The following is a 10,545-nucleotide window of genomic DNA, read 5'->3' on the forward strand; positions in this document are numbered from 1 at the left end:
GTAGATGAAGACATGATTACTCAACATTCTGTCATGTCAATTTGCCAACTTCTATCTTCACTCTTGATGGTAGTTAATAATCCAATCATCACATGTCTATGTATCCCATGGAACATGACAGAAGGATAGCTAACCCTTCTCTAACCTGTCTTTACTTGAAATTATATATATATAACTAAGCCATGCTCATTGATCTCTCCATCCACCAAACAATCTCTTCTCAAAAACCTCAGCAAATCTCTTACTTCATCCTTGAAACCTTTAGTTTTCTCAAGCTCACAATGAAAAACATGATCAGCAACAGGAAGCTTTTGCCAATGGCAAGAAAGTGACAGAAATTTGTAGCCATCAGCAAGAGAAGAATCTTATCATCATCGAGAACTGAGAAAGTTTAGGTGAAAGAGAAAGATAATGGGAGAAAGTTTCTATGTCATCCCAACCAACGATTACAAGCAACATATATATACAAAGTTCCCCCGCAAGAATATCGACTAACAACTAGGAAACAAATCACCGCCTCCTATAATAATGGTAACTAAAACCAAATTTACAGCTATCCTAAACTGGCACAAAGATTACATCCTAAAATATACATGAAGATATACGATGAATCTCAATACCCCCCCTCAAGTTGTTGCATGCAAATGGGAAATGCCCAACTTGCGAAAAAAATGTTCGAATTGTTGCTTACCAGCGCCTTTGTAAATATATCAGCAAGCTGCTCGGAGGTTCGGACATAGGAGGGCGGTATGTTCCCATTCTGAATTTCACCACAAACAAAGTGACAATCCACTTTAATGTGTTTAGTTCTCACATGGAAGGCTAGATTCGCGGCAATATGCAAAGCTGCCTGACTATCACAGTATAATCTCATAGGATCAGGACGAGCAACTCCCAATGAGTACAACAACCCTTTCAAACATTTCAATTCACATGCAGTTGTTGCCATAGACCTGTATTCCGCCTCAGTCGATGATCTGGACACTGTATGCTGCTCCTTCATTTTCCATGAGATTGGTGCTTGTCCCAATAAAACAAAATATCCAGTGAGAGAACGTCGTGTTAATGGACAACTGGCCCAGTTAGAATAACAATAAACATACAATCGAAGATCACTGTCAGCTGGAAGGAAAATTCCCTATCTTAGATTACCTTTCAAATATCGCACTACACGTAAAGCCACCTCCCAATGCTCTTCACGGGGAGTCTACATAAATTGAGCGAGCACATGCACACAATAGAACAACTCAGGACAGGTATTGGTCAAGTAAATCAAATGACCCACTAGTCGCCTATAACTCTCTGGTTTTATCATCAAAGGACCATCTGCCAGTGCTAATTTATGATTTTTTTCTAAGGGAAGACCAACTGGCTTAGCTCCTAACAATCCAGTTTTTGATATGATATCCAAAGCAAACTTTTGCTGACAAGGAAAAATACCTTCATGGTTTCTCGTGACCTCCACTCCTAAAAAATATTTCAAAACTCCCAAGTCCTTCATGTGGAAGCATTAACTTAGATACTTCTTGAATTTCCAAAAGGCATCGCCATTATTTCAAGAGATGACAAGATCGTCCACGTAAACCAAAATATTTAACTGTACCTATCTACATCAAAGTGTAAACAAAGAGTAGTCAGATTGCGACTGGGTAAAACCATACTATTTCAAAATATGTAACTGTACCTGCTTCAATCCATAGAGCGACTTTCGCAGTTTGCACACCTTTCCTGGCAATCTCAAAGCAAATCCAGGAGGCATCTTCATATAGACCTCTTCTTGTAGATCTCCATGAAGAAATGCATTCTGTACATCCATCTGATGCAATTCCCAATTTTTAGCCGCAACAACTACAAGAAAAGCACAAACTATAACCATCTTTGTCACAGGTGCAAATGCTTCATTATAGTCTATCCCTTCAACCTGTTTGTTTCCGAATATCACCAAACGCGCCTTGTACTATTCTATTGTGTTGTCTGAGTTGTATTTTATCTTGTAGACCCATTTACTTCCGAGAGCCTTTTCCCTGGTTGCAAGTCCCCCATTGTCCAGGTTCTATTATTTTCTAATGCTTCAATTTCCTTTTTCATTGCTTCTCTCCAATGAGGGTCCTTGACAGCCTCTGAATAATACTGTGGCTCATGACCAATTGTGACAGCTGCTAAGAAAGAACAATATTGCAAAGAAAATTTATCACAATTCACACAATGTGTTATGGGATAGGGAGTACCTGAGGAGTGAGATTGGTGAGATGAACTAGCAGAAGGGCTTAGACTTTGGTTGGAACACCATGCTGTGTGTATGACGTAATCCTTGAGACGAGTGGAAGTTTGCTTCACTCTATGACTTCGTCCAAGTTGTTCACTCCCTATATTCGTTTCTATCATAGAAGCCCCCCTTACGTAATGCTCCACTTCATCATGTTCATCATTTCCACAACTATCCCCATTGCTACAACCTAGCTCTGTTGGTCTTATATCCATGGCCTCACAAGTACTACCATCCCTTCCTCTTTTACTTTCACCTTCTTTCTCATCATACACTTCATTCTCCACTTGAGTATAATTGAGATGACTATCATTGTGCTCAACTTTTTCATCATAAACAGCATACGGAAACTCAATTTCTAAAAACACCACATCCCTTGAAACAAAGTATTCATTATCAAACTCTCCACCCATTCTTGCCAAATGGATATCCCACAAAGATACAACGTCTGGCTCTACTAGCAAACTTATCCCTGGTACGATTTAAGTTTTGTGCATACTACAAACACCCAAATTTTCGTATATGTTTGTAGCTAGGTTTCTGCCCATACAACATCTCTTATGGTGATTTTCCCAAAAGAAGAGTGGAGGGGGTCCTGTTGATCAAATACCCACCTGTCATAACACATTCTCCCCAAAACTCAATAGGGAGATTAGACTGAAATCTAAGAGCTCTGGCAACATTCAGTATATGTCTATGTTTTCTCTCGACACGTCCATTCTGCTGCGGTGTTCCAACACATGAGGTTTGATTTATTATACCTTGTTCAGAAAAATATTCTTTCAAGCATGTAAACTCAGTACCATTGTCACTTCTAACTATCTTTACCAATTTATCATATTGGCATTCAACCATAGTGAAGAAATTATGTAAGGTTTTGCCCACTTCACTTTTATCATTAAGCAAGAAAATCCAAACGGCCCTTGAGAAATCATCAACAATAGTAAAAAAATACATGGCACCACAAGACGCACGTACAGAGTAAGGACCCCATAAATCACAATGAATCAATTCAAAATTTTCATTAGCATTATTTTCACTAGAATCAAACACACCTCTTGTCTGTTTGGCTCTTAGACAAACATCACAAATTTTATTTCCACTCCCACATCCAATGTTCAAATCAGAAAGAAATTTAATTACTTTCTAGGAGGGATGACCCATTCTCTTGTGCCATAACACATATGAAGCTTCAACCTTTGCCTTGTGAACCTTGCTTGAGCCCGTGCCCTTGAAGTAGTAAAGCCCTTCGTGTAGTTCACCTGTACCAATCACCATCCTTGAAGTGCGGTCCTGTATAACACAAAATTTATTAGTGAATTGGATATTACAATTCGACTCCTCTAATAATTGCGACACAGATATCAGATTACAATTCAAACGAGGAACATAAAGCACATTAGTAAGCTTCATGTGTTTATTTAAAATGACTGTCCCTTTCTTTATTGCCATGACATGCTTCCCATTAGGCAATCCAACCGGACAACTAGTCACAGTCTTGATATCATGCAAGTGGCTCAAGTCGCCGATCATATGGTGTGATGCTCCTGTATCAATTATCCAATTCATACTTGTCAACTTCTCATTTGTGTTGGGTTTGCAAGAATTCAAGAGAATAAGAAATGTGGTCCATTGTTCATTAGTCAACCCACTGAATGTTGCACGATCTTCCTCTATTGCGCGGATTGGTTCAAAAGTTTTCCCTATCGCCTGTACAACATTCGCTCTCTATACGCCTCCACGTCTATGACCAGTTTTGCCTTGCGCTCCTTAGCCTCGTGTTTTCCCATTTCCAGTAGATCTCGGTCGGTCTCCCCACCAGTCCGGGTAGCCAATGAGTTGAAAACAACTCTCAGCTTCATGCCCTGTTCGTCCGTAGTTCGTGCACACTCCAGATTTTTCTTTTGTGTCATATCCCGTTCTTTTTGCTCCATCTTGCGCCTGCACAGCAAAGCTCATCGCCTCCCTTTTTTTCTTTGCCACGGGCCATGGTTCTTAGGTGCTCCTCTTGTATCACCATGGCATAGGCTTTGTTCAAGCTCGGCGGCAGATCAGTGCCCAAAATATTGGATTGCACTGTTCCATACACTGCGTCGTCCAAGCCCATCAGAAAATTGATGGACTCTTTCTTCCTCTCATCTCTTCTTCAGCTTCGCAGCGATGTTACAGTTGCAGCCTGCACAAACGCACATTGGGATTTGCTTGTAATTAGCACGCTCTTCCCATATTTGTTTCAATATGCCATAATAAGTCATGATTGGGAGACCAGCCTGTTTGTTGTTCACGAGATCCGCTTTGAGTTGTTGAATTCTTGCTCCATTGCTCACTAAAAAATGCTCTTTGATGTCACCCCACAAATCTTTCACAACCTCCATATACATGATTGTAGAACATAGGTTTGGCACTATCGTGTTGAGAATCCACAAAACCAACATCGAGTTTATGATCCACCAGTCTTCCACTTTTGGTGAATCATCAGCGGGCTGAGATATAGTCCCATCGATAAATCCAATTTTTCTTAGCTCGGAGCGCCATCCGCATTGCTCGAGCCCATTCTTTGTAATTGTCTCCTTTCAATTGAACTTGGGTAATTATATTACCTGGATTGTCATTGGCAGTCAAGTAGTATGGTGAGGCCACCTTCTTTCTTCTGCCCTCACCTTCATTCTTCTTCTCTTTTTCATCCGCCATTATCAATCAACCAGAGCTTGAAAATGGCTCTGATACCATGAGAAAGTTTAGGTGAAAGAGAAAGATAATAGGAGAAAGTTTCTATGTCATCCCAGCCAACGATTACAAGCAACATATATATACAAAGTTCCCCCACAAGAATATCGGTTAACAACTAGGAAACAAATCACCAACTCCTATAATTATGGTAACTAAAACCAAATTTACAGCTATCCTAAACTGGCACAAAGATTACATCCTAAAATATACATGAAGATATACGATGGATCTCAAAAAGAACTAAACTGCATAGGGATGCAAATGAATGCAGTGAAATGGTGGCTATTAAGGACCACTTCGTTGCGTACACAATTGATAAGAGACATTTTGCTATTTCATTAGCGTATCTCAGTAATCCCAACTTCATAGAGTGAGGTGGCATTTGATTTTACTTTTTAGACCTTTGAAGTCTGAAAATGTTGTTTTTCAGATGTCACCTATGTTTGGGTTTGGGTCTGATTAGAAGATCTAAAACCCAATTTCAGATGTCACCTATCTTTTTAACTTTTCAGATTTCATATTTTACATTTAGGCCCTGTTTGAGAACACTTAAAAGAAGTACTTCTTTTCAAGGTTCAAAGTATCGATATGATACGAGTTTCAGCCGTATCGTATCGGCACTTAAAAATGGCCGAAAGTCTATTTTCTTTTTTAGTTATTTTTTTCAAAGTTTGGTTTTTTGGAAAGAATATAACCTGTTTTTTATTATTAAAAAAATTGGGGGTCCAAAACACCTAGCAATAGGCGTTTCGGACCATATCATTTTCAAAAGCTACGATACAATACGCCTGATACGGGGCGTATCATATCGATACTTTGAATCTTGATTCTTTTAACAAGTACTTCCTTTAAGACATGGGACCACACATTAAGTGCTTTTTAAGTACTTAAGGGTGTTTGGTAAAAAAGTGGGGAAGAAGTACTTCTTTGAAAAAGTGACTTCAAGTTGGCTTTTTTTAAGTGCTTTTCCAATAAAATAGGACAAACCAGTCCTCCCTTCCTTGTTCTGTCCCTTCATCTACCTCACCTCCCTGCCGACCAACTCTGCCATTGGAAACCTTCCGTCTTTCTTTTCTTCTAAACGCCAAATCTTGGCCCCTCTTTGTAATTATTTTCTCTCCAGATCTCTCTCCTATTTCTTTCCCTGCTACTACAATTCTTAGTTGGAACTTTTCTTCTATGTAGAACAGGTCCATCAGCATCGGAATCTTCACCGCATTGTCATTTTCAATCAGGATTCTGGCAAATTGTAACGGATCCCAGTGGCAGTTCCTATCATCAAAACTTCTGAATTTGCATGCTGTATTTCCTATAGCTTTGAATGTCTCTGTACTCCATATGTCCAGCGGCACTCCGTAAAAGAGGATGCGGTGAGCATGAGGTGGGTTCCATCTCTGTACTCCATGCATCGAGAAGAGAACATCTCCCTTCCTTCTTTTCTTTTTTGGTGACTAAAGAAACTGTTCAATTGGAATACTGTTCTATTGTCGAAAGCAAATGAAAAAAAAGGAGATGAAATACTAGTACCCAGAAAGAAAAACTGGAATTAAAACTCGGAAAACTTTAATTGGAACCAAGAAACGGGGAAAGAAGATACCCCAGAAAAATTCAAAAAAGTGGGTAAATTAGTGACAAATACGAGCTGTTTCTAATTTAGAAATGTATCATTCTTCTTTTTCCTTTCTAACTTGAAACTCCCCCATTTTTCTTCATTCTTGTATATTTTTTGGCATTGTTTGAATTATTTTTTATGCAAATAATGATGTTGAAAATGAGTAAAGTGATGGTTAAATTTGTCATTTGTGTCAATATAAGCACTTATGGGAAAAGTAGCTTACCAAACATTCTCACCCCAATAAGTGCTTAAAAACATAATAAGTGATTTAAAAAGTGATTACCAAACAACTTTAAGTGGTTGTTAAAATAAGTACTTATCAAACACCACCCTACTCAAAATCCCTGAACAGGAGTTTGGAGTACAAATCAATGGGCCAATCACATTGTCATGACTCAAAGTTCACAAAATACATCATCTCGATAATGCAAAGACGTCCTTCAAGAGAACTAGAGAAGGCCTTAGTTTTGACCCTAAGTACAAGTCCATGGTCATTATTTTCTTCTCTCCTTCAAGAACAAAGTATTCGGCCTATACTTGGCAATGGCTTATGAACAAATCATCATATTTCTATGATTGTCGGGACCATGCAAGATCTCTTCAATAACTTTCTTCTTTTTTTGAATAAAAATGATTTTGAGTTCACTTTTACTCATGCAAATTCAAGTTTGTTAGTGTTTCCATATATACAAGAGTGGTACTTGTTCCCGCAATTTGATCTTTTATCTTGAGATGTGGCCACATATTTAACCAAAGTCTTATTGTGATTGTGATTTAATGGTTTCTCTCCATGCCTATAATTGATATATATGATAAATAGCAATTAATGTACTAAAAAGTTTGAGTTAAAGTGGAAACTAAAATTTTTTACTTGAGAACTAAACCATTAAATTTACGCATAGTGGTTGGGACTGACAATCATGATTTATCCTTTTGCGAGTTCTAACACAAAAAAATAGTCTTCCAAAAATCAGCATATCTGAAATATATTTAGTGATTCAATTTTAGAGTGTTTTTATGGCTGTAAAAGATTGTTTCTCCATTGTCAAAATGAAATAAATACATCAGGCTCTATATATCAATATATCTGAAATTGGAAAATAAATGGTGGGCTTTGACTTTCCATTGAATTTATTGTGGGTGAATTACGGATTCTCAATTTCAGCTATGAGGGATTTTGGGCATTTCACCAAATATCAAAAAAAAAACCAAAAAAATAAGTTTCTTTGAGAAAATAGGTTTGCATAGGAAAAAGAAACAAAAGAGATGTACCCAACTCTCTAGAGAGTAGACATCTAGCAACTAGAGGAGAGGAAATAGGTTTACAGCCATCCATGTAGAATCATTTTTGGAGTTCCAAAATATACTTCCTTTGAGATAAATAGAAACTATTGCTAGAAGGAAGAACCTTAACACATAGGAAGTAATGAATGGGCCTAACATCTCTGATGGAAAAACTATGGTAGAGATGGAGTGAACTGCTATATCAAAATTGTCAGTTCAAAACAAATGAAGTGAGTGCAAGGTGGATGTGTAAATCTTGAACCACTTTGCACTCATATAAACCAAACATTTTGCTTTTCCCTCTATAAATTTGTATCCGTACTCCTTCCAAACAGAGCCTTAATAACATATTTCTTATTAACAAACAAATTTCATCCTTTGTTGTTCAAATTCTCTTTTAATCAAATTTGCATTAAAAGTCATGGTTAACAACAGGAAACTCGTTGCCAGGGCAGGAAAGTGGCACAAATTAACTGCAATGGGCAGGAAGATGGGGACATGTGCAACTAATTGGTGGCCAACAAGGGCCATTTCTTAATTTACACAAGCGATAAGAGGCGTTCCATTGGCATATCTCAGCGATCCTATCTTCATAGAATTACTCAAAATACCTGAAGAGGAGTTTGGACTACCAAGCGATGGGCCTACCACACTGCCTTGCAAAGCAGATTTTATTATGAAAATCATCAATTTGATGCAAAGGCATCCATCTAAAGATTTAGAGAAGGCTGTCCTAGCATCTCTCACCACTTGTCATTGCTTGTTATCTTCACCTCCCTGTCAAGAATCAAATAACCCACCTACACTTCTTACTGGATTTTTATAGTCAATTTTGTAACCAGTGGAGACCAAATCTCTAATTAATACTTGATCATGTGTACCTGATAATACTTTACATTTTTCTATATTTCATGGAGTCACAGTTGTTTTGACAAAATAGAAAGGCCACACAATTTTAACTTATCATATATGGTCATTGCATTCACAAATGCCTAACTGCTTTTCTGAGAATATGTGGTTTAGCATTGGTCAATGATCACACCTATTAAACAGGAAGGAAGGCATTAAGGTTGTGTTTGGTTTGAAAGAAACAATTTTTCCATACATTTTATTTCATTATTAGTGGGTCCCACTAAAAAAAATACTTCCCTAACTTGTCATTTATCTAGAAAAGTAATACCCTCCCAAGACTTCGGTTAATCACTTATCCATCCACATCAAAAAATTGCTAATACATCATGGGATAATATTGTCCCTTCAATAATGTCACTTTTATGGATAAAACATTCATTATATATAATTTTACATCAAAAATAAAAGAACATTAATTAGTGCACTTATCCAGACAAGTGAAACACTCACCAAGATGGGAATGAAGCCTAAGAATTTATTATCAGCCTCGAGTGGAGAAATTAAGTGCCACCCTAACCCTACAAATATCAAAAGGACAATCCTGCCATTTTAGCTAAGATATGGTGTCTAGGGGTGGATTTGAGCCTTGCCGAGCCAAATATCTAGCTATTTGAGCTCAACTCACTCATAAACTATTATGCTTGAGCTCGAGCTCGATTCGAATTAGAGACTTGAGCTTGAGCTCGACTTGAGTCAAAAGCTCAGAAGTTCGAGCTCGGCTACCTTTGATTGCAAGTCTCCCTCAGGTACTGAAGAGTTGTGCAGAGGTCTCTCTAGCAATCGAGGTGCTAAGCCAAAGTCCCACTAGCATCCGAGATGCCGAATCGAGGTCTCCCTCAACTGTTGAAGTACCAAGTTGGGGCTTCCCTAGCAGCCAAGGTGCCGAATTGAGGTCTCACTTAGTTGTCAAGGTCCCGACTTGAGGCCTCCCTCAATTGTCGAGGTGCTGAGCCGAAGTTATCCTTAGTGGCTGAGGCCTCCCATAGTAACCAAGGTGCCGAGCCAAGGAGACATAGTCTCATGAGCCTCACAAGTCGAAGCTTAGTTTAGACCAAGCCAATCTGAGATTTTCATGAGCCGAATTCAAACAGCTCATGCATAACTCGACTCGTAGCCACCCCTAAACTGGTGTCGATGTGAAATCCTATTGGGCCCTTTATCCAGAAAGAAACCTCATCTATTTTATCTTTTGTAATTTGTATTAGGTACGTAATTGCATAGGAAGAGATACATGAGAGCCCACACTTTAATTGAATAGAGTAGTAGCTTTGCAAACATGCACCCTATGTGGGGCTTCTTTTGTAAGCAGTCCTTGGAGTAGAGAAGCGACATTAGTGGGAGTTTGCTATTATGAATGGATTTTTTCTATGATGAAAAAAACTGCATGGTCAGAAAAAATGATATACTCTTTCTGAATCAATCACATTGGCAACCACCTCCTTAATGAACAGGTTTAAAGAATTCAAATAAATAAACAAACTAAGTTGGTAAAAAGAAACACTTGCAATTTTGTCTTGGGGCAGAGTTGAGGCCTTGAGGGCACCAATTAAAAGCAAGTGGACAATTTATGTAGTAAGCCCACCCACCTAGCCATGTTATACGTCCAGGTGAGAAAAGGATGGGTATTGGATGTGCGGTCGGAAATCCAGACACAGAATATGTATCCCCAGTGACTCACTCAGTGCTTTCCTTTGACTCCTTTGTATTGTTGTTTCACGAGATTATTTTCACTCTTCAG

This window comes from Nelumbo lutea, chromosome 6 (assembly GCF_056320005.1).
Source record: "Nelumbo lutea isolate HS-2025 chromosome 6, American lotus-T2T, whole genome shotgun sequence".
Taxonomy (NCBI): domain Eukaryota; kingdom Viridiplantae; phylum Streptophyta; class Magnoliopsida; order Proteales; family Nelumbonaceae; genus Nelumbo; species Nelumbo lutea.